Consider the following 25654-nt stretch of genomic DNA (forward strand, 5'->3'; position numbering starts at 1 on the left):
CATAAAAATACAGATTTATAACTTTGAAAAAAAACTCTGACCATCTAGTAATCCTGGGCTCACACTCACAAGGCCATAGACAGCTGGGGCTAAGTGGCAGCTGTACCTGGAGCCAGGGCACATACTCTCGACTTCTCCATGGCCTTCACCTGCCTGAGTTGGCTCTTCCTTGGGCGAATGGGGAGATCAAGGCCCACAGAGAAAGGAGGGCCCTCCCTGGAGATTACCCAGGGTGAGGGACAACCTTTCCCCTTCACCTTCCTCCCCAGAGCTTGGCCAGAGGCTCCTTTTGCTATTCTGGGTCTTTTGTTTTTCCATATGAATTTCATGATTGCTTTATCTATTTCTACAAGAAATGCCGTTGGGATTTTAATTGGCATCACATTAAACCTGTAGAGAACCTTGGGTAATATAACCATTTTGATGATGTTAGTTCTGCCTATGCATGAACAGGGTACATTTTTCCATCTTCTAAGATCTTCTTCTATCTCTCTCTTTAGGGTTCTGTAGTTTTCATTGTATAAATCTTTCACCTCTTTTGTTAGGTTGATTCCCAAGTATTTTATTTTCTTTGAGGATATTGTGAATGGAGTGGTTTTCCTCATTTCCATTTCAGAAGTTTTTTTGCTGATATACAGGAATGCCTTTGATTTATGCATGTTGATTTTATATCCTGCCACTTTGCTGAATTCATTTATTAACTCTAGCAGTTTCTTTGTAGACCCTTCTGGGTCTGTTAAATATATTATTATGTCATCTGCAAATAGCGATAATTTAAGTTCTTCTTTTCCTATTTTTATGCATTTAATTTCTTTTGTCTGTCTAATTGCTATGGCTAGTATTTCAAGACCTCAATTGAATAGAAGTGGTGATAGAGGGCATCCCTGTCTTGTTCCAGATTTTAGAGGGAATGCCTTCAGTTTTTCTCCATTTAGGATGATGCTAGCCTGAGGTTTAGCATATATAGCTTTTACAATGTTGAGGTAAGTTCCTATTATCCCTAGTTTTTCTAGTTTTTTGAACATAAAGGGATGCTGTACTTTGTCAAATGCTTTTTCTGCATCTATTGAGATGATCATATGGTTCTTGTCTTTAAGTCTATTGATGTGGTAAATAGTATTTATTGATTTCCGTATATTGAACCAGGCTTGCATCCCAGGGATGAATCCTACTTGATGATGGTGCACAATTTTTTTTGATATGCTTTTGTATTCGATTCGCCAGGATTTTATTGAGAATTTTTGCATCCAACTTCATTAGAGATATTGGTCTGTAGTTTTCTTTCTTTGAAGTGTCTTTGTCTGGTTTCGGGATCAGGGTGATATTGGCCTCATAGAATGAATTTGGAAGAGCTCCTTCTTTTTCTATTTCTTGAAATAGCTTGAAAAGTATTGGTATTAATTCTTCTTTGAAGGTTTTGTAAAATTCCACTGTATACCCATCCGGTCCAGGGCTTTTTTTGGTTGGTAGTCTTTTTTTTTATTGATTATTTAAAGCATTACATAGCTCATGATATATCATCTTTCATACATTTGACTCAGATTGTGTTTTGAACTCCCATTTTCACCCCAAATACAGATTGCAGAATCACATCTGTTACATATTCACATTTTTACATAATGCCATATTAGTGACTGTTGTATTCTGCTACCTTTCCTATCCCCTACTATCCCCCCTCCTCTCCCCTCCCCTCCCATCTTCCCTCTCTACCTCCCCTGCTGTTGTTCAATTCTCTCCCTCTTTTTCCCTCCCCCTTGCCCTCATAACCTCTTATAATTTTATGTATCATTGAAGGTCTCCTACCATTTCCATGTGCTTTCCCTTCTCTCCCCGTTTCTCTCCCCCCATTCGTCTTTGTTTACTGTAGTCTTTTCCTCATGCTCTTGGTTGGTAGTCTTTTGATGGCTTCTTCAATTTCTTCCTTTGTTATTGGTCTGTTTAAATTGTGTGTGTCTTCCTGACTCAATCTGGGCAGATGGTATGACTTAAGAAATTTATCAATATCTTCACTATCTTCTATTTTATTGGAATATAGGGTTTCAAAATACTTTCTTATTATCTTCTGTATTTCTGTAGTGTCTGTAGTGATATTGCCTTTTTCATCCCGTATGTTAGTAATTGAGTTCTCTCTCTTCTTCTCTTCATTAGCATGGCTAAGGGTCTGTCGATCTTATTTATTTTTTCAAAGAACCAACTTTTAGTTTTTTCAATTTTTTCAATGTTTTTTTTTGTTTCAGTTTCGTTCATTTCTGCTCTAATTTTAATTATTTCTTGTCTTCTACTACATTTGCTGTTGTTTTGCTCTTCGTTTTCTAGGTTTTTGAGGTGTAGTGTGAGTTCATTTATTTGTTTTTTTTTTTTCTTTTTTTTTTTTTTGAGGAAAGAACTCCAAGAAATGAATTTCCCTCTTAAAACTGCTTTCATAGATTCTGGTATGTTGTGTCTGTATTATCATTTGTCTCTATGAATTTTTTTATCTCCTCCTTTATGTCTTCTGTAACCCATTGATCATTCAGTAACATATTGTTCATTTTCCATGTGATGTAGGATTTTTCCTTCCTTCTTTTATCATTGATTTCCAGTTTCATTCCATTATGATCAGATATGGTGCATGATATTATCTCCACGCCTTTATATTTACTAAGAGTTGCCTTATGGCATAATATATGGTCTATCTTTGAGTAGGATCCATGTGCTGCTGAGAAGAACGTGTATCCACTTGATGATGGTTGATATATTCTATATATGTCGGTTAAGTCTAGGTTATTGATTGTGCTATTGAGTTCAATAGTTTCTTTTTTCAGCTTTTGTCTAGAGAATCTGTCTAATGGCGAGAGCGGTGTGCCGAAGTCACCCATAATTATTGTGTTGTAGTCTATTTGACTCTAGAACTTGAGGAGAGTTTGTTTTATGAATGTTGCAGCTCCATTGTTTGGTGCATACAAATTGATAATTGTTATGTCTTGTTGGTGGATGGTTCCTTTTAACAGTATATAGTGTCCTTCTTCATCCCTTTTGATTAACTTAGATTTGAAGTTGATTTTATTCGATATGAGTATGGCCACTCCTGCTTGCTTCCGAGGGCCATGTGAGTGATATGATTTTTCCCAACCTGTTACCTTCAGGCTGTGTATGTCTTTTCCTATCATATGAGTCTCCTGAAGGCAGCATATTGTTGGATTTGTTTTTTTGATCCAGGTTACCAGCCTATGTCTCTTGATTGGTGAGTTTAGGCCATTAACATTTAAGGTTACAATTGAAATATGATTTGTACTTCCAGTCATGTTTATTTATTTATTTATTTTAGTTTGGCTAGTTTTTACTTTTTGGTTATTTTCCTCCCCCTTTACTGAGATACCTCCTGCTGTTAGTTTTGGGTAGTATTTTTCAATTCCTCTTCTTGTAGTATTTTGCTCAAAATGCTTTGCAGTGCTGGTTTTCTGGCTGCGAATTCTTTTAGCTTTTGTTTATCATGAAAGATTTAAATTTCATTGTCAACTCTGAAGCTTAATTTTGCTGGATACAGTATTCTTGGTTGGAATCCATTATTTTTCAGCATTTGAAATACATTGTTCCAGGATCTTCTCGCTTTCAAAGTCTGTGATGAAAAATCAGTCATTAACCTAATTGGTTTACTCCTGAATGTAATCTGCCTCCTTTCTCTTGTAGCTTTTAATATTCTCTCTTTGTTCTGTATGTTGGATATCTTCATAATTATATGTCTTGGAGTTGGTCTATTATGGTTTTGAATGTTTGGGGTCCTGTAGGCTTCCAGGATTTGGCAATCCATTCCATCTTTCATCTCTGGGAAGTTTTCTAGAATTATTTCATTTAATAGGTTGTCCATTCCTTTGGTTTGATTCTCTCTGCCTTCTTCTATCCTGATGACTCTCAAATTTGTTTTTTTTATGACACCCCATATCTCTTGAATAGATTGCTCGTGGGATTTAAGCATCTTTTCTGTGTTGACTATATTCTTTTCAAGTTGATAAACTTTTTCTTCATTATCTGATGTTCTGACTTCTACTTGATCTAGTCTATTTGTAATATTCTCGTTTGAGTTCTTAATTTGGTTTATAGTTTCCTGCATTTCTAGGATTACTGTTTGATTTTTTTTTAAGATCTCTATCTCCTGGTAAAGCTCGTTCTTTGCCATTTGAATTTGTTTGTTTAATTCATTTTCAAAATATACTTTTATTGCTTGGACTTGCTGTCTCATGTCTTCTCTAATATTCCTTTCCATCTGAGTTAGGTATGCCTTGAGTTCTTTCCCTATCCCTGTTTCTGATGCTTCTAGGTCCTCCTGTAGAATTAAGTTGTCCTGCATTGTTTGTACTCCTTTTTCCCCTTGTTTTTTTCATGTTGTTCACGCTACTTTCCAGCTCTATTTGATTGCTGTGTTTCTGCTCTCTTATATAAATTTGTTTTGGTTTTTTATATCTCTGTTGTCTTTCCTTTGTGTTGGTAGACTATGCTTGCTAAAGTGGATTCCGCTGGGAAGGAATTCCGACAGCCGAGCTCCAGTGATGTCACCTCTCTGCTATGGCGGGCCCCAGGCTCCTTACTGGGGTATCCGAATGGAGGGGTGGGACAGGACTCTCTCTGGTTGGTTTCAGCTCCCGGACGCTGGCAGCCAGGTGGTCTCCAGCCGCCCAGTCACGTGGACAGCGGGTGGGCTGTCGCTGGCGGGTGGGTGATCTCTAGCGGTCGCCAGCGGGCGTGCGGTTTCCAGCCACCTAGTCGCACAGGCAGCGGGCCGGCTGTCGCTGGCGGGCTGGTGATCTCTAGCCACCCAGTTGCAGGGGCAATGGGCCGGCTGTTGCTGGTGGGCAGGCAATCTCTAGCTGCCCAGTTGCGCAGACAGCCGGTGGAGTTTTGCCGGCGGGCGTGCGTTCTCCAGCCGCCCAGTTGTGAGGGCCTGGCCTCTAGTCCCCTGGTTTCTCCTGCTAGTCCTGGTTTCTTCTGCTAGACCAGATTTCCCCAGAGTGATGCCTCTCGGCAGTTCAAACTGTACTCTGGGCCTGCCATTTGTTGGGCGTGGAGGGTGGCTATTGAGAACCTCCAGGCACTCTATTGTTTTGATTTTTGCCACTTGCCCCTCCCCCTGCGCTGGCAATACAGGTTTCGTTTTCCCCGCTGATGGGAGGGGGAGTTGAAGGTCGGGTGTCTCTAGTTTTCCCCGCGTCTTTATGCAGGCTTGCTCTGATAATCCCTCCCCTAGAGAGCCTAGGAGAGATTTTATGCGAATTCCCCGCTGTATGGGAGATGAGCTGAGCAACATGCACCTGTTTTATTGTTGCAGTCTGTCGGAGAGTGGCGGTGGTTACTTCAGCTCTCCAAGATGGTGGCTGCTGGTTTCCTTGGTGGAGTTTCCATTGTGGGGGATAGAACTGTCCCGCTTCCTTCCCTGTCTGAAATCCCGAACTCAGCCCGGGGCTCCGTGAGTGCTCAGGCGGCAGGATTCCACAGAATCTGCAGCAATCTCCCTGCTTGCTGGTCGCTTCTCCGTGGCTCCCCGCCATTTGTAGCCACCAGGCGGACCGCGCGGATCAGTCAGCCCGGTTCTCTGGTCGCACAGTTGGCTCCTGTATGAGATTCAATTACCCGACCTCAGTGCTGGAAATCCTTCCTCTAGGTTTCGATGCACCCCCATTTTGCTGTAAGTTCCTAACAAGATAGTTTTTGTTGTTCTGACTCGTTATTCACCCGCACAGTGGCGCGGTATACGGGGTGTGATGCACTCTATTCGTGGCCATCTTGGGAATCTATTCCACTGTCTTGAGAGATAACCCTTGGCTAATTTTAGCAGTAGAGTTCTAAATAGCAGTAAGTGGTAAAAAAGTTCTCCTAAGAAAGTCAGAAAAATCTTCCCTTTCATCCTCTCTCCCTCTTTATCCACTCCCTCTCTTTTCCTTTTCTTCCACAAACAATACAACTGTGGTATTGTTTTTTTTTAATCAAAACCTAGATTCCAACAGTTAAAACTCACCTGTAGGTGTAATCAAGACAGAAAAGTACTGCCAATTAAAATAACATGAGACTTTTTTTGTTTTAAATTGAGAACTTTTATTTCATACCTATTGAAAAGATTCACTTAAATTTATTTAAACAAAGATGTTTCTTTTTCATATATCACTCATGTGTACATAAGAGGAAATACAAGCAAGACAGATGAAGCTATTTCTAAAGCTACTTATTCACAATTTAACTCTTCTTCATCATTTTTTGAATCAGAATCCTACCCCCCACACATAATATTGCCCTCAATACTATCTTTTTTTTTTTTTTGGTTTTTTTTTTTTTTTTTTTTTTTTTTTTTTTTTTTTTTTGCAGCACAACTGTGCTCCACCATTATCTCTGGAATTTTCTTTCAAGTCCTAGACACCCACTTCTGCAAATGCTGGTGATTGCTTGGATCCAGTAAATATCAGAGGAAGATTTTCAGACAATTATCAGAATTTGCATTTCTTCCTCAAATTATCTTTTAACTGTGTGTTGACTAAAATGTTAAAAGAGTCACAATGAGACATCATACTTCCAGAATGTCAGCCAATTTCATGGTTATGTGAGCAGAAGCAATGACAATTATATCAGGGATTCCACCTGACAAACAATGATGCTAAGATGTCATTGACTATAAGATTTTGGAGTTCTTAAAATGTAAGTAAATGAATTCGGAAGAGCCTAAAATTCATAGTGCTGGCTTTAGTTGGTTTCCGCTGTTCACAGTGAATAGTAGAGACAGAGGCAACAGGTTAGGGGTCAGGGCTGGAGAATTCTCTTGTGATCATGATGTTCTCCATTCTGAGTTCAGCATCTTCTAGGGATTGCCCACACAGTGCCCTTCGAAGCCTGCATCTGCTAGCTGACCTCCTTGTCTTTTGGGAACCACTAAAGCAGTTAAAGATCTTCAGCACTTGTCTCATATTACTGGAGCCAAGGTTTAAATCACATGTCCAAGAGTATTAGTTTTCTGCTCACCCTATGGGTATCTGTGCCACTCATCTGAAAATAGATAGGTGGGAATCTGCCCCTATGTTTAAGGTAAAGTGAGGCCAGTTTGCATGTTGATTTCATGGAGGTAACATTGGAAGCATCACTTAGTTGACTATTTATATTGAGTGTGGAATGAAACCTGAAAGTCCATAAGAGGCCCTATGTTTAACATGAAGAACAAACAAACAAAAAAGCCCTTCTAAAATTGTTAGCACAGAGATTGGAGAAAGATATAAGAAGAGGAAGGGGCTGGGCACTGTGACACATACCTGTAGAGACTGAGGCAGGAGGATCACTAGTTCGAGGCCAGTCTGAACAACTTAGGGAGACCCTATCTCAAAATAAAATGAAATAAAAGATGTAGCTGAGTGGTGGAGCACTCCTAATTTCAATTCCATGTATGGTCAAGAAAAAAGAAAAAGAGAAGAAGAAGAGGCAAGAGAAAGACTGGAAAGTACAAGTTCATCTCCAAACAGGCAATATGTTGGAACTACAGATATTTCTTGACTCTTAAGCATGCGTATTTGAAATAAGACTGTTTTATCAAAACAAAAATAAACAAAAAACTCTTAGGAATGATTGCAAATACATAGAAAAGAATTTAATATTTACTGAAGCACATGAAAAATCTTCCTTCACATTTAAATATTTTCCCTACAGTTGAATTATACAGTGATTTTTAAACAATACAAGCTTATCTCTAGTCCTGCCCTTGTTGATGGTCTCACAAATCCTGTCTCAATGGAACACATAGTAGGGATAGGTGGGGGAGAGGAGCCCATATCATAAATTTGCTACTGGTTGGGGCCAGGTCACCTGGCCTGAAGGAGCAAAAGGCAAACACTATGGGGGACATAATGACACATACAGGCCTCTGGTTGATTAGAGGGACCACCACTGACCACAGTAGCAACTGCAGATTCTCCCAAATTCCTTTCCAGCCACCAGATCTCTGTTGATTGTGCTTAGGATGGTGATTGTGACTGCTATAAATCAGTCCCTAGCTATCTCTGTTGCAGTAATGTGAGAGCTTTTCTGTATACTTTCAAAGCATGTACATACAAACGCATGTATGAATACACACACACACACACACACAATGGCTGTTGTTCATTCAAGCCTGTGAATGATCTCCTGCCCCAGGGTGGCAGTCCCCTTCTTTGTGTGCCTCCCACTTCTGTGCCAGGGATCCTACTTCTCTTGCCTCCCTAGGGGAAATTCTGTTTCCAACATCTAGTTCTCCCCATATTCAGTCCCTGCTTCTCTGGGGGACTCCCAATATTGCTAAGAGTTATAAAATCACATCACCTTCATCATTCAAAGAGGCCAAATGGGAAGGACAGGCATAAGAACCAAGGAACAGGTAGCTTTTCTATATTTACTATGTTCAAATTACCTGGGTGGGTATGGGATCCTGGACCCAGAATCTGTCCTTATTGGTTTCTGTCTGCAGAAAATGGAAGACTCTGTCTGCATGCTGCCAGCCAGAGGGTTATGAAGACTGTCTTCCCAGCACTGCTCAAAGCTATAATGCAAATTAGTACTTCAGGATGGGATGAAGCACTATGCTGTACACCCATAGAAAACATTCCAAACATGACTGCCCCTACCCTGTTTCAGGGACCCAGAAGCCTCCATCCCAGTGCAATGATGTGGCCACGTGTATATACTTTTGTGAAAGGCAGACAGTGCCTGCTGCAAGGACTTCACTAACTGGCGGGAGGTTTAGTGCATTCTGTTTGTGCGACATTCATGAGGAGTTAGGAAGGGGCACACATTTTTGCCTCATGTGGATCCTCATCCTAAATTGAAACTGAAGCACGGCGGCTGGAGGTTTCACGTGATCACCACCTGAAACCATAATTCATCTCAGGTTCGTTTGAGATTTGCCCTTGTCTAGTTTAGGACTTGAGGCAGGTTCACTTAGAGGTTCATGGATCTCAGCAAACCGCTCGGTAAACTTGACCTGAATTTGAGGTTTTGATTCAGAAGTTTAGAGTTTTTATTCACAATCCTCTGCTATCTTGGGCTACAATCTGAAATCCCATCAGGCTCACTTCAAACCATATGGAATAAAGACAGGGACCTCCATGGCTCTTGTTCATGTGCCACATATTCATTCCAGTGTTTCCATATCCTCAGCAGGCCTCACTAGGCTTATAAAGAGGAATTTTTTTCCTTTTTCTAAAAAAAAAGAAAGAAAAAGAAATAGATCTTAGATATTAGTCTTAGTGGCGGTTGGAAAATGAACTGGTCAAAAAGACTATCAATTTCTTGACACTCCATTACATATGTCTAGGAATTGTTCCCTGAGTGTCAACTTTTCCTGCTCTTGATGGATGTGTTTGTTGCTTTTGAATCCAATAATCACTCTCAACTATATAATGTTTTTAAGATTTTGAGCCATTATTTATAATGATCTTGGTAATTTTTCATGAAGATTCAATTATATAACTTATTTTCTAAAAGTCACCACACACACACACACACACACACACACACAGAGAGAGAGAGAGAGAGAGAGAGAGAGAGAGCTAAGTCCCTTAAAATATTTTCCTTGAGCTATGTAGATATTAATAATAAATAAGACAATACAAAATTACGTACTTTTTTAAAAAAATTTGGACTTTTTACCACTGATTTTCTCTGTACTGGTCATTGTCCCAATGCAAGAACCTATTTCTATTGTAACTTCTGATTTACACTTAAATAACTTATTTAATTTTTATGATAAATGACATTTTGTTGCTGCTCTCAGTATAGATAATAGGACATCATGAGATGAAATGGAGCAATCCCACATAAAGTAAAGAAGTTTCTGTTAGTTTTGACAACGGGGAGAAGTTCTGTTTCCTTTGGTAAATAATGCAAATGAAGACTTCTCGGTTTTGACAGACATCTGGCTGCAAAGTATTGGGGTTTTCCAGAAAATAGTGCTTTACAGTTGATTTCCAAGTGGATTGGATTTTGGATTCTTTAAATCATCAGGAAACAGATTAGCTTTGCAGCATAGCCTTATTTATTCAAACGTATTAGAAATCAAAGTGAATTTGAACTGGTAAAGTGTCTGAATTGAAGACTATTTGTAAAGAAATGCATCTGGATTCCTTTTAAGGATATGCGGTCACTGAAACATGGTTAATAAAGTTCCTAAGCCAAGTCTTTTGAAGGAAACTCTTTCATGAATTGAAGAGGCAGTGGAGAATAAATTATAATCAGCAAGTCCATTGTTTTTAATAAGTGGGTTCTTGAAAACTGTTTGTTCCTTTAAGATTTCAGATTCCCCCCAAGTCTAGTTTTCGCTATTTATTTTCTGTGTACACTTTGTGTTCCTAGGGAATGCCTCAATCCAACTTGGGATTTAGTGAGGTTTGTGAGAAACCGTGGGCACTGCCCAACCCCGCTTTTGCCTTACTGGCTAGTTCAATTCTCACCACTGGCTCCATTTTCTATTTTCTCTTCTATTGCCCCTACATCTCAGGCAAATAAATGATCTTCCTCCAAACCCCCATTGTTCCCAAACCTCAGGTGCCTATCAAGCATAAAACTTCCTTGATCCATCTTTCTTCCTCCTCCTGAGTTCAAACAGAGACTAAGAAAAGTATAGGCAACTATTTTACAACAATCTCAATAATGCATTTCTATATCTCCATTTTCTTGGCTAGAATGCTGGTTCAGCATTCTGATCTTTTGATACTTGGCTTAGCCACAGCTCCCAGAACCCTCCTCCTCTGTTATCACCCCCCTGTCAATCTGTCCCTCAGAAACTGGAGAAATGACCAATCTTTGGTCACATCACTCCTCTACTCAGATACCACCACCCATGCCAATGGCCCCCCTACCTGTTGAACTGAGTGCAGACTTTCTGGCCCAGCCCTTGTGAGCCTCCCCAATAACTGATTTTTTAAATGTGGTCTCCAGCTTCTTCTCTGGGTAAAACCTGCATTTAAGCAACTCAGGTGATTTGCTGTTCCCCAAACACATTGTGGCCTTTTAAACCCCTTAACACATTCTCACGCTATCCCATCGATTGGAGTACCTTTTCCCTGCTGTTTCCTTCAGTCATTCAGAGCCCAAAGCAAATATGTCAGTCTCCATATGCCATACTATAGGCATATTGTACCTGGAAGCATTAGCCGTATTTATAAATATTGATGATCTAGTGACTTGGTAAGTGTGTGTATTGTACATGCATACATATGTACAAGTACTCACAAAACACTTTACAGGGAGCAAAAAAAATGTTCACGTATATTATCTCATTTATTCTTATACTAAATTCATGAGATGGGCAATATCAACAGTTTACTAACAAAGAACAAAAATCTAGGGAAGTTTTGTGGGTCTGCCAAGGTCACTAGCTAAGAAAGTGACAGAAGCAGAATCCACACCCAGGTCTTGTAATAACAACTCCAGGGTACTTCAACCTTATCACAGTGACCTCCACTCTAATGGGACAGGGATATCTATGAAGTAATTTCTGTAGCAGATGGGAAAAGAGGCCAGGTGACAGAGGGTCACAGGAGGTTTCTGAGCAGAGCGGTGGCATGATCAAAGCGCTGCTGCAGGAAGATTGATCTGGTGGTGCTGCATAGAGGGGACAGGAGCAGGAAAGCCCTGCTGGAAACCATCAGCTTCTCTGAGCTCCTCTGGGTCGTTGTTTATACTCTCATGGCAGCAGTGATGTGGTGCTGCAAGCAGGTTATTTATTTGTTTATTTACTTTCTTCCTACTACCCTCATTCTGCTTTAGAGCAGAAAGGCTTTGTTTCACAACCATATTAATGCAAATAGTTCTTATCTCTTTCTCTTGATTTTAAGCCTTGAGCACAAAGATCATAAATTTTATAACTTCATACCAATCTTGTTTGGCATGCTGAGAGTGATGCTCAAAATCCAGTGAATGAAAGGAGCTTAGAGAGATTTCTGCTAAAGATAGGCTGAGGGCAGGGATGTGGTAAAATATAGTATTTGATACTTTGAAGTAACAGGCAGCTGTTAATAGGATGAAGCAGACGTAGGCAAATTTAAAAGTTGAGAAGACTATGATATACTGTTTAGTGAGTCACAGAATATATACACATAAAGAAAATTAATGTTCATGTGTGCATATGTGTGTGTGTGGTACACAATTTTGTAAATTGACGCAACACATAACATTAACACTCACCTCTGGGAAAAGTACAGGGATGGGGATGTCACATTGACTTTTAGGTTATAGGTTGTATCCAGAGTTTACATAATTCTGTATGCTCTGTATACACTCTAAGACCCAATGTACAGTGAGTTTGTGTGACTTTTGTGTATCTGCAGGATTTGGTAATATAAACCGTATATAAATAAGGGCTAACACTACAGTTTTGTGTTGTCTTTCTGCTCTATCCAGGGTTGAAAAGAACCATTTAGTCTTTCCCAAATACTAAATGTCTTCATCCAACACAATCTTGGAGATTCTAACTTGTGATCAAGATCCACATTTTAGAGTCCCACTTCCTTTCCTATGCTGCTTGGCCTCCAAGTGGCCCCCAAGGTCTCTCACTTTTGGCCTTCTGGCCTCCTTCTTAGTCTTTCCTCCTTGAGGACTCCTACTTGCCTAGGCTTCACAATGCTTCCCGATTCATTCTGCCACACCAACTCAACAATGACTGTTTTTCAGAAAGAAACTATTTTACTTATAGATTTAAATTGTGCTACCAATGAGAAAACATAGGCTCAGGTAACTACAACTTTTTAAAAATATATTTTTTAGTGTTGATGGACCTTTTATTTTATTCATTTATTTATATGCGATGCTGAGAATTGAACACACATGTGAGGCAAGCACTCTACCACCGAGCCACAACCCCAGCCCCAACTTTTTAAGCTATAAATACTCAAAGGGTAATTAAAACTAGGATTTCCTTCATTATATATAAGTGTTTGGTTTCTTTGCATTTGAGTGGTTTTTTAATTTTATTTTTGGAAAATATACATTTCCTCTTAAATTTTTCCTCTTTATCAACTCACCACTAAATACCTTCTTTAATAACCATCAAAATAGTCTGTTTTTTTTCAGACAGCAGTATATTATTTTGACTTGTATGACCAAGTGAACAAAATAATAAAAACTGAGACTATTGCTCAGTTTTGAGGGACCTGAAGAGACTATTTATTGTTGCCAGACACTCTGCTATGGTTGCCACCATTTCCGCCATGTTCCTCAACTTCTCATTGCACTCACACAGTCAAGTCTGAGGCCAGGGCCCTTTCCCCAAAGACCTGTTGAAAACGTGGTGCATCATGAAGGCATACCATGTGCTTCACAACCACACACCTCCTGTACCTGTCACCATGTCTCGTTACACCTGATGTGCTACTGGTTGCACGCAAGATGTGTAGAATGAAATCAGGGATAGTGGTTAAAGCTTTTATAACAGATCATCTAGAATCATCTGAATAAAAATTCAGAGCATATTTCTGAAGTTCAAGGCAAATTGTACTTGTGCTCCTCTGATGTCACGAGGTTTCCCCTTAATAGGTAAATTCATTCCCTCTCACCTCTATGCCCTGAAAATTGAATCAAGCCATGGTTTTAACATGTTGAGGTCACAGATCCCTTTCTCAAGGATGAGATCATGAAAACCATGGAAACTCCTCTTCCTGAAAAATGAACTTCTGGTTATCCACATGAAAATTGACAATTTCAAGGCATTTGCCAATGCCCCCCCACCCTCACCCAAAGAGGACCCTTCTGAGACTGTAAGTCAAGAACACTGAAATAAAGGGAAGAAATTGATCTTCTGGAACCAAATCCAGGGCAAAGGGATTCTAAATGGTGGTTCTTACAGACAGGTCAGAGGATGGGAAAGAAAGGGCAGCATGCAAACAAGCAGAAGAGATATCAATGAGATAGAGTATCAAAGCACATAAGTGAGGTCTGGCTCTGTCCTATAGTACCTTGGTACAGTTACTTAACTTTCCCTCAGCCTCATTTCCTTAGCTGTAAAATAGGGACTGTTACAGGAACCATGTCTTGAGGATGGTGTAGTAAATGAATTAATCATGTAGTGCTTTATGTCACTATTAACGTTATGTGGTTGATTCAGATGCAGGGTAGTTACAACTTTTTAAACTGCCTTTAGGGGACAATAGCAAATTCTCCCCTGTCAGTTCTTGGCTTAAAAGTGGAGGTGCTAGGTACAAGGTAAAGGAAAAAGATAAAAAGACAACATAGCATTCTCCAACTTGCATCTCAGCAATATCTAAGCCAGACCTGGGTGAAGATTAATACAGAAGGTCTGGGGAGAAGGATTGCAGCAGAGATTATGGAGTCAGGAGGTACATCTGCTCCTGGGTCTCAAGCCTTCTGTATTCTGCTACCTGTATTTGAACTTCACAATTAAAACACATATATGGTGAGCAGCATGCATGGTGCTCAGTCATCTGATCCTGTGGCTCAGCCCAGAAATCTACACTGAGCAAAGATGACAACTTCATGAGTTAAAAAATATTGCTCCAATAGTAAGCATACTGACAATACATCTATACCAAGTGAGCATTGCAATTTTGTAAACATAGTTGATACAGTGCAGAAGCATTAATAATGAAGTAGGACAAATGTCAAGCTGATCTGTGAGGTGGGCAAAGTCTTGAGGTCTTTGGGTACTAGTGGTAACGATGCTTTATGATTGGCCATGTAATACATTGTCCCGGCCACTGCTTTTGACAGAGTTTCATTATTGTGATAAATGGTGTGGTTAAAATAGCCAAGCATGGGTTTCCCACTCAGTCTGCTTTGTCTTTATTATACTGTGACTTTCATGGCTCCTAGAGGAGCTTATTGTCCACTCTATTAACTCTCCAAGGAAAACACGTATGGCCCTTAAAATGATGACATAGAGTGATTCAAGGAGATTTAGGCATTTATTTATCAATGTCGGTACTAGTAATCCCAACCCCTTGAACTGTATGAAGATTTTATTTCATGTTCTATTAAAACAGACTTGCAACACTTCCTCTAACTTAATGATTCAGGTGCATATGATCTTAAATGATGGAAAGGCAGGTATCTGTTTATGTGCTTATTGTTTGTTGATGTGTATATTAGATTGCAAACGTATCAAGCTGTTTGATGAAAACATGTTTCTGGCGTTCATTTTACTTCTAGGAGTGAAACCTGAAACAGTCCTGAGATTATTTAAGTAGATTATTGAAAGCATAACAATGATTGTGTAACTTGTTTTGTTTTTAAATATTTAAAGGTACATGAGTTGTTTGACTCCACAAACAGAGCTTTTGGTTTCTCATGTGGTCTGATCCTCATTAACAATTGGTCCTTCCTTATAAACAGGAGGAACAGACAGCATTCTGACTCTTTGCCAATCCGATGCTCTTCTCTATGATTTCTGTTTCTCTTTTGGTCTAGTAAAAGGTTATCTTTTTAACAGGGTTTGTTAACTATTAGTTAAGAGGGCAATTAAATTTGGGACTCTCCACTTTGTGGAGAATCCCAAGGATTTGTAGGACAATCTGTGATAAGTAACTATGTTTATCCTAAGTGAATGAATGCTAAAGGAACCTCAGTTCCTTAGTCCTTTTTCCATGTTTTGCTTTGTTACCTTACTTAGTTGAAAATTCTCCCAGGTCAAGGGAGCAGGCTTTTTAAAGAATGAAAGGTCTCATTCCAGGGCAAGGACCACTGCATTTGTGAATGAATGAAAAGTTAATTGAGGAAAAAGGTAGAATATATTTCAGTCATTAAAATGGAACTGTTGAGCTAAAAAGTGAAACGTTATTAAATTCCCCAGTATGTTTTTCAGTATGTGCGGAAATCTTGGATTTCTTTTCTGTGGTAATTTCTAAACCCAGAGAGCTTTTTGTTTCTAAATATTTTACTATGTAACCTCCTCTCCAACAAAAGTTTTCATAGATACAGAGTATTAAAAAGAAGATCAATTTAGTAAAAAGTCTGACCAAACTTCTAATATTCACATTTAAAGTGCTCAGTAAGATAATCGCAATCTTATTACACATTTCTTAATTTTATACAATTTATTCTCAGATGAATGATTTAAGTTTTACTAGATACCTAATTATGTAAAATCATGTTTTTTTAGGGGAGTAAAATTGCAGAACTGGAGAATTGCCTTGCTTTAGTGTGCAATGAAGCTCTTCTTTGTTTCCATTTTTTTAGTATGGTTTTGGTTTTCTAAGAATTTGCACCCTTGATTTTGGAAATCATTATTTCAAACTCCAATAATCCTAAAAACGAAAACTGAAACTTTGGGATTTTTTATGGTTTTAACTTGATCTTTCCCTTTCACCTAGAAAAGGGCAAGAATTTGCCCCCAACTAAGCCAAATTTATGGAAAAGCTTGATAAAAATGGAGAATGTTTTGTGTATGTAGTGATGTCCTCAGTGGTGTGACCTTTCCTGCCTTCAAGTTTTATTATATGAAATGTTCATGCCACTCTTCTAGAAATGCTAACCTTATTTTTCCAAGACTCCTTTCATTTATTTTTTCAGTCAAAAAGGGGGAAGTAATTTGCAAGGAGTGTAGTGCTATGATAATGTACAGAGGCTCATGCTTTAGTGAGAGCTCAGAAACAAGTTACAAATGAAGACATCCAGTTTTCTCATCTGTACACATGGACAGGGAGTTCATGGTTTATAAGGATAGGGGGGAGGGAAGGAGAAAAGGGGGAGGGAAGAAAAAGAGTGTAAAGATTAAGATAGTATAATAATACCACTTAAACAACAACTTTCATAAGTATTTATTTTGAGAAATTATTGGTATTTGGTCTTTAAATGAAATTCCAAAATATTATTCTCATAGGCTTTGTATTTTATTCTCATCTCTGTAATACTGAATGGTCAAAAATAAGTGTTTGAACTAATGTTGCTTATTCTTTACAATCTCTTTGCTGCTCTAAGAATTTCGGAAAGATAAAATCACACACACACACACACACACACACACACACACACACACCCCTCGAATCCTTATACTTTCAAAAACAACACTGAGATTCAAATGTTATTCCTTTGCTTTTCAATACCGGACTCTCTCAGGAGAGATCTTTTAAGTTTGATAAGGACATTTAGTCATCTCTTTCCTTTCCTACCATCCCTTGTTGTCTCAGGCTTTCAATCTGGTCCTCATATGTTAATTTTGGCCTTCCTCTAGTGGGGCTTCCTGTCATGGCATCCAGATAGAAAGAATAATATGGAAAAGAGGAAAGTAAATAGATGAAAATGTCAACAGATAGGAAGGGATGAAAATGAAAGATTAAGGCAGTTCCGAACTACAAAGACACAAAAAAAGCAGAAGAATCTGGGAAGGTGAATTATATTAGGTCTCTAAAACATTTGAGCTTTTCAGAGAATGGCTGAGAAATGAGGAAACTGGTCAGCAAGAGAGATAGAAGTTGTGGTTCACCTTCAGACAGGAGAGGCTCTGCTTGTGATGTGGGGCTACATTGGAGGGCCAGCCATGCAGTTAAATGTGAGCTGGGGACCTTGAGCTTTTAACACTTCTTGGTTGCCTGAAAATTTGGGACTTAATGGGATGGTGCAAGGATGGTCCTCAGGGAAGATATTCTTTGTCCTAGGACCAACAGACCAAATTTCAGAACTACTTCTGATTCCCCTCTACCCTGTCCCCCAAAGCACCCTAAGACTTTCTTTCAGCTGACTGAAAATTTAGCAGATTGAATATATTTCCTCCTACATGAAGGTTTTGCTGTTGTTTCCAGGGTAATTCAGAAAGCATAACCCAAATTTGGAAGGCTGGCCCTATATCCCTTGTATTGGATTTGTTCAAGGACAGACATAATTTGCATCTGTTATCCTAGCATAATTATTAATAATATGTCTATTGCTTTCCAAAGAGATAGCTGATAAATTCTATGGCCCTTTTTGAGTTTGGTGGGGTGGGGGTCTTAAGGCATACTAAATAAAGGTAAGATCTCTACTACTGTGTATATTTAACATCTCAAAAAAATTAAAATTATAGCTAATAAAATAACAAGAAAGGGCAAGTGTGGCTTTGGCCTTTTAGCTGCTTTGGGAAAAGATAACAAAATGAAGCAATAAACAATATAGAAAGTTATTATCCATTATATAAATTCATGTGGGGTGTTCTTTCAATAATTAATAGCTTTTTAGCCAAGCACCACCTATAATCCCAGTGACTTGGAAAGCTGAGGTAGGTAGAAGAATCAAAATTTTGAGGCCAGTCTGGCTCAAAAGAAAAAAAAGAGAGAAAGGAGCACTAGGGACTAGGGATGTAGCTCAGAGGCAGAATGTTCCTGGGATCAATCCCCAGTATAATGATAATAATAATATCATCGTTAATAGTAATAATAATCATCATCTTTTTAAAAACATGACTTTACTTTCATTATTATCACATTTGATCATCAAGACAATTTATGAGGTAGAAATTATTATAATCATTGAAGAAAACTAGGCTCAGCGTTTATGTCAGTCCAAACTAGTAGGTGGCTATTCCCATAAAGACTCAGATAAATTATAGGAATACAGAAATAAAACAACCATTGAACAATCCATCCCAAACAAATTCTTAATGGAATATCCTTGCATATCTTTTATTTCCAAGTAGAACTTCACAATAAGCAACCAGAAGAACTTGAGTCCAGCCTTCTTTGAAAGCTAATCTAGAATATTCCAAACATTAAGGTAAATAAGCAAATTTTTTATTATTCAACAACCTTAAAATAAGAAAGTCTTCAGATCCTAATGTCCGTTGACAATAGAAGTTTCACTTCTTCATACTTAAACTTTTGACATGTCTGGACTCTAGGGCTCTAAAGATGACCCTTAATTGAATGTCATTATTAGCTCGGAATCTTCCCTTCCCTGGGTCATAAACTTAATTCCTTTAATAGTTCAATGCTTTCAATCAATGTAATTTTTAACAGAATATTTAATCTTGGTGGTGTTTTCCTCAGAAAGACTTCAAATTTCTCATATTGTTCTTTAAACAAATTTGACTCCTGGTCTGACATTAACTGTGCTACATCACAGTAACTCAAGGCTATGATCACTGCACACACAAAGCTATCTCCCAGCAAAAAGGACTGTTTTAGTAATCCTTCTAAATTTTTCTTACTTCTCTTATTAGGACACACATTTTCAGTTAAATTAGTACTCAGAAAGAGAAAAAACACAAAAATATAGATGGTTTAGGTTATTTTAACAAGTTTTATTATTATTCTTTGTTTCTGGTTTTGGGGTACTGTGGAATGAACCCAGGAGCACTTTACCACTGAGTTATATCCCCAGCTCTTCATATTTATTTTTAATTAATTAATTACTTTGTTTGTTTATTTATTTATTTATTTGTTTTTAGACAAGGTTTTGCTAAGCTGCTTATCACCTTGCTGATTTGCTGAGGCTGGCCTTGAACTCACCATCCTTCTGTCTCAGCCTCTTGAGTCACTGCGATTACATGCTTCCACCACAGAGTCTGGCTCATTTTATTATTTATAGGAAAAATATGATATATTTGATATATTTATGTTGTTCTTTGTAAACTAATATCCTTTTAGTTTCTTCCTTCCTCTTTAACAATTCTCCACTTTCCCCCAGTCTAGCTCAACCTATAGGCAAAACTCCAGTTTCAGGGGGAAAAAAAGGAATAAAGCCAGTAAATTTGAACTTTCTTCTATTTCTGCTGTAATCTACCACACTCTAGTTAAGTTATTAAAGATTTTTCATTAAAAATCTTCCTTGTTTCCTGGCATCGTGCACGCCTATAATCCCAGCACTGCAGGAGGTGGAGGCAGGAGGATCCCAAGTTCAAGATCAGCCTCAATAATTCAGCAGGCTCTCAGAAACATAGTGAGTCCTTGTCTCAAATAATAATCATAAGGGCCTGGGCTTGTGGCTCAGTGGTAGAAAGCGTGCCTAGCATATGCGAAGCGCTGGGTTCGATCCTCAGCACCACATAAAAATAAATAAATAAAATAAAGATATTGTGTCCAACTACAACTAAAAAAAATATTTTAAATAATAATAATAATAACAACAACAGCAACAGCGGCAGCAATAATTAAAAAGGGCTGGGGATGTTGCTCAGTGGTTAAGAGCCCATGGGTTCAATTTCAGATATTGTTGGGAGGTGGGGGGGTCTTCCTTGTCAATGAAGTTTTGCTTTCCTTGAAATATAAAGAATTGAGCAGGTCTTTTTAATCAACAAAATATCTATGAATCATTTTTATTTTATATGCACATGACTATTGAAACTAGAAAGTATAATTATACAGAACTAACTGCCAGAGGTTTTCTGGATAAAAATTTTCAAAAAACTACATTTCTCTTTTCTTTACTAGGTGAAACATGTTTCTAAATTTTGTCTGATGATGACATCCTTCATACTTTTTATTTTTATATTTATTCTTTTAGTTGTAATTGGACACAATACCTTTATTTTTTATTTATTTATTTTTATGTGGTACTGAGGATTGAACCCAGGGCCTCAAACATGCTAGGTGAGCGCTCTATCGCTGAGCCACAACCCCAGACCGACACCCTTCATACTTTTTATTCCATAATCAATAACAATTTAAATTGCTTTTAATTTGCTGGGGCATATGGAGTTAAAATGCTCTAATGGTCTAGGGATAAAGCAGCCTTAAATATTAATAAAATCAGTCTTCAAAACTGGGTAATATTAAAATCTACTTTATGTTAGCTACTTTTTTTCCTATGGATAAAAACGTCCTGTCCATGTAAATAGCCAGTGTAATTATCAATAATCATGCTAACGATGCTAATAAAGATGCACAGTTAAATGACAGAAGGAATTAGTTCGCACCATTTTGGTTTATTTATTTCCCAGAGAGCAAGGTTTAACATGTCAGTGCCAAGAAACAGAAACACCCATGAAGAGGCTTAATATCAGTAATGAAACAATCATCATCAAAATATTTTAGGTAACCATTTGTCTGTGTTCATATAATAAACTGTCCTCTCTGTGATTTGCTTAGTATGTGACTAAATCCGTAATTGAATTGAGTGACACCACTTAACTGCTCCCAGTCTAGGGGCTTTTACTGGCTATTCTTAGGTAGAGAGCCTCGGGCTAATCTGAGCACACTTGGAGAGCACTAATACACTGTCACAAACTCACACCCGTGATTTGGTAGGCATTTTCATGCTTCTGTCTTCCTACCTCCCACTCCTGCCCCCTCTCTCTTCAAAGAACCTTTTTACGATAATAATTGTAAATGTTACAGCCAGCTAATCGGTGAAAGTCAAGCCGCCCTGAGTGAGACAGGCTGAGCGGAACACGTTTGGGCACAGACTGGACGCTCCCAAGGAGGGCGAATTTAAAAACCCTTCGCTCCACCCTAGTTTTGAGCCGAAGTCAGCACCCGCGGCCGTCTGGGGACAGTCTCCGCGGGCCATGCAGGAGGTTCTCCTGGTCCTCGGTACCAGTCCCCTCACTCCCTTGCCCTCGAGAATATGAACGCGCAGCGGCGCCGCCCTCGGGATGGAAACGTTTGTTTCTCCAGGGCGCAGTCCTTGCTCCCGACAGCGGGAACCCCAGGCCGGTGCATGGGACGAAGGCATCCAGGGCGCTGCAGTAGTCACTTTCCGCGCGCCGCGGCCAGCGGGGTGAAGGTTTCCGTGGTGTTTTAGGATCCCCAGGAGGCAGCGAGCACGTGGCGGGCGGGACGTGCAACTTGCGCTTTAGGCACTCTGAGCCCGCGGGATTCAGGACGCACCCAGTGTAGGTAGTGTCTCCACCTGGCCCCTGAACTAATGCGGGGACCAGACAAAGGGCTAACGATGGCTCTCAAGACTGAGGGAAAGAATCGCAAAAACTATTTTTTAAGTACTGTTTATTTATTTATTTATTTTTATGTGGTGCTGAGGATCGAACCCAGGGCCTCTCTGCTGTGTTACGCAAGCGCTCCACCACTGAGTCACAAAACTCCTGCTCACAAAAGCCATTCCAAGTACAAAAGTCAGACATGACACCTTAGGAATATGAACGCACTGCAGCCTCCATCCATCCCTAAAGATAATACTGTGTATATGTGCCTAAGTTTAGCTTATCAGACTGCATCACAAAGTCCCTCTCCTCTCCAACAGAGAGGATTCAAGGACTGAATTTTTTTTTTAATACTCCAGATGAAAGTAGAATAGCATCTCTTTCTAGCAGATTTCTACTTAGTATATATGTTTTAATAACCCTGATTGAAATCACCAATTACATAGTCATATAAATTGGCATTTAAACCTAGTCTTCTTATAGGAAACTATTCTGAAATCTTTCCATTCCCATCATTTGAGGCAAGTAAGCGTAGTAATTGGGAAAGGGAAATTAATGGCCAAGATAATCTTGGAACAGAATAGAAAGAACCAAATGAGACTAACATTCATTTATCAGAAATTTTATGACTGATCATAATTGGAGAACAAAGCTATGTGAGGAATGTCACATGCTCCTTAGATCTTGGTATCCTGTCTGGGCAAACATCCAGTGCTTCAAGCTATGGGGAAGGGGACAAACCTGTGCAGCAGATTCCCAAGAGTAAATAACACATGCAAAGGAATCTTTGAAAGAACACCATTTATTTAGTTAGTGCATGAGTTATTTTTCATTCAGTGAATATTTGATCAAACAGTTCTGTGAAAAGGATGGGAAAGGATTGGGGGACTGGTAGGATATGAATAAACACAGGGTTCCTGCCCTTTTAAGATATGAATAAATACCGGTTCAGCCAGTCTAGTAAGAGGAAAAAGAAGGAAAGTTTGCAAATAAACAATAGCAAGGAGTAGAAATTGGTAGTACCTCCAGATAAGATGGAAATAAAGTGGGCTGGGGATGTGGCTCAAGCGGTAGTGCGCTCGCCTGGCATGCGTGCGGCCCAGGTTCGATCCTCAGCACCACATACAAAGATGTTGTGTCCGCAGATAACTAAAAAATAAATATTAAAATTAAAAAAAGAAATAAAGTGCTAAGGATTTCAGTGGAAGGAGATTATTTCCAGCTGAAGGACTGTTCTGTATTAAACTGAGTCTGGCTAATCTTCTGCTCTGTTTTGGGTTCCATGTAAGGAAAGGAGTTCACTGAAGGTTGTTCCTCTGTAAGATGCATCCTTGACACAGATTTAGTTTACCACCTCTTCTAGAGCCTACAGTGTGTTTCCTTTTATCAGCTTTAAGTTGTCACTTTCTTCCTTTTTAAGTTTCTCAGCACACATTTTTGGGTCAATTCCTGTAAATTGAGGCCAAGCTGAGATGACACAATCAAAGAGAGTTAAAAGTTATGAGCTAAGTATGTTTTATTTATTACAACTTTCCAAAAAGAATCTGGGTGGTCTATGACTGAAAACACCCCATTTGAAATGAATTGGTAAAATCAAAATAGAAAACCAGAAAAGAAAAAAAAATGGAGACTTGAAATAAACCAAACTTAAAGTTAATATGATGACTGAGATTGAGCTTCATATTTGGGTCTGAGCTGTTTGGCAGCCAAGATAAAGAGAGAAAAAACATAAGTTATATCAATCTTGCCATTGGAAAAAAAAAGCAAAAAATGCCTGTCTTTAAGTGAAATGAAATTATGGAAGGAATTTACTGTATAGAGTACCTATAAAGGGCACTGAGGGGTGTAACGGGCAATGTCCTAACAGTACTTTTATAGAAAAGCAAAGGGGGACATAATAGTCCTGTTTCTTGTAATAGCCTCCCATAAAAACCAAGATTTGAGAGAAAGTGAATCTTTGCAGACTAAGCTAATATAATTTTGTACTTGGGGGTTCACCTGGAACACTAAGTAAATTCCACCAGGTAGTTTTCCCTGTATATCACATCTTTCAGCTGGGATCCTGATAAGAGCCAAATAATTTAAAAAATTATGATTATTCTCTGGCATGCGTCCAGTAGGTTGGTATTACCTTTGGTCCACAGAGGACAGCGTTGCAGGTTGTGGAAAACAACCAAGTGAATGCTAAACTCACCAACCTTCTACGATGGTTGCAGAAGCAAATCAGTGTTTTCACTTCATGAGGACCACCCCAGTTTGCTTCAGAGGTAGACTACAGGGGCACCTCAAGGGTGAGCCAAAATTTTCCTTAGGAAGTCACTTTGAATGTGCTTCAACACTTGAACAAATGTTTAATTGAGTTCCTAGAGCTTCACACTGTTTTGACATGGAAAAATTTTCAAAACTGGTGTTTCCTCATCACCCACAGAGGCTAGTGGAAAACACCAGTAGGATGCCACAGTACCTCCAAAAGGAATGACATGGCTTTCTGATGGCACTTAGTTATGAACTCCTTGCAAAATGAAATAGAATGTTATAACTTCTAGCAGTTCTTAGATGCTGCAACCACTTTCTCTTAGGGAACTTCTGGTTTCTGATGAGAAAACAAAGTCTTCAGACATGGGGGATATTTACCCATGGGGCTTTTTACACAGAAGGAAGCTTATCTTGTCTTATACTCTTCAGAGGAGTATGATCTGGCAGGAGACTGTCTGATTCTAATAATGGTTATTGGAATGGAGAGGTTTTTTATGGTGGCAAAATACACATAATAAATTTTACCATTTAACCACTTTTAAGTGTACAGTTTTGTGGCATTAGGTACATTAACACTGTTGTGCAACCATTTTTACCATGCAACTTCAGAATTTTTTTATCTTCTGTAGAAATTCTCTATCAATTAAACACTAATTCCCCTTCCCTCTTTCCCCCAACACTTGACAACTGCCATGCTACTTTCCCCATGAATTTGACTATCCTAGTACTTCATATAAGTGGAACCATACAATATTTGTCCTTGTGTAACTTGTGTATTTCACTTAGCACACTAACTTCCAGAATAATAATAATAGTAATAATAATAATAATAATAATAATAATTATTATTATTATTATTATTATTATTACTAGTAGTAGTAGTAGTACCAGGGATTGAACCATTGAACAGCATCCCCAGATCTTTTATTTATTTCTTATTTTGAGACAGGGTCTTTCACTAAGTTGCTTAGTGCTTAGCTAAGTTGATGAGGCTGGTTTTGAATTTGCAATCCTTCTATCTCAGACTCCTGAGTCACTGGGATTACAGGCATGTGCCACCAAGCCTGGCCCAGAAGAATTTTTTTAAGAACATTACTAATAATCTATGTTGAAGCCAAACAATGGAACCCGTAATCACTTCCTAGCCACAAAATTAATAGTGAAAGTTACAAACCATCTTACATGGTTCTCAGCAGGTTTTGCCACTGGATGATAGGGGATGTATTACGGAGTAGTATGAAAGAGTAGCTACAACTGTAATCTATGTGCTCCTAAAATATCAGGAGGCTGAGAGCCTCAAGTGAAAAACTCAAAAAATTAAATTAATTAGGCAAAAATGCTAAGTTTGTAATTTTGAAATACAGAAAGTTGCTGATAGGTAAGTATGAGTATAAACAAACAAGATCCCCTGGGAATGGGGGTTTGAAATAAATGCATTTTGTAAAGACTGGCACATCAAGGACTATGTAGCCACCATATCAGCCCTGGATTGGCTCTGTGGAGTGGGGGGTGGGGAGTTCTGGAGTTCTGTCTTATTTAAACCACTATTATTTCAGGTATCTATTTTTGGCTTCCAAAAGCATTTACTACATGCCTCCAAAATTCTCTAAATAGCAAAAA

The sequence above is a fragment of the Spermophilus citellus genome (assembly GCF_964194105.1).
Source record: "Spermophilus citellus genome assembly, contig: SCAFFOLD_379, whole genome shotgun sequence".
Taxonomy (NCBI): Eukaryota; Metazoa; Chordata; class Mammalia; order Rodentia; family Sciuridae; genus Spermophilus; species Spermophilus citellus.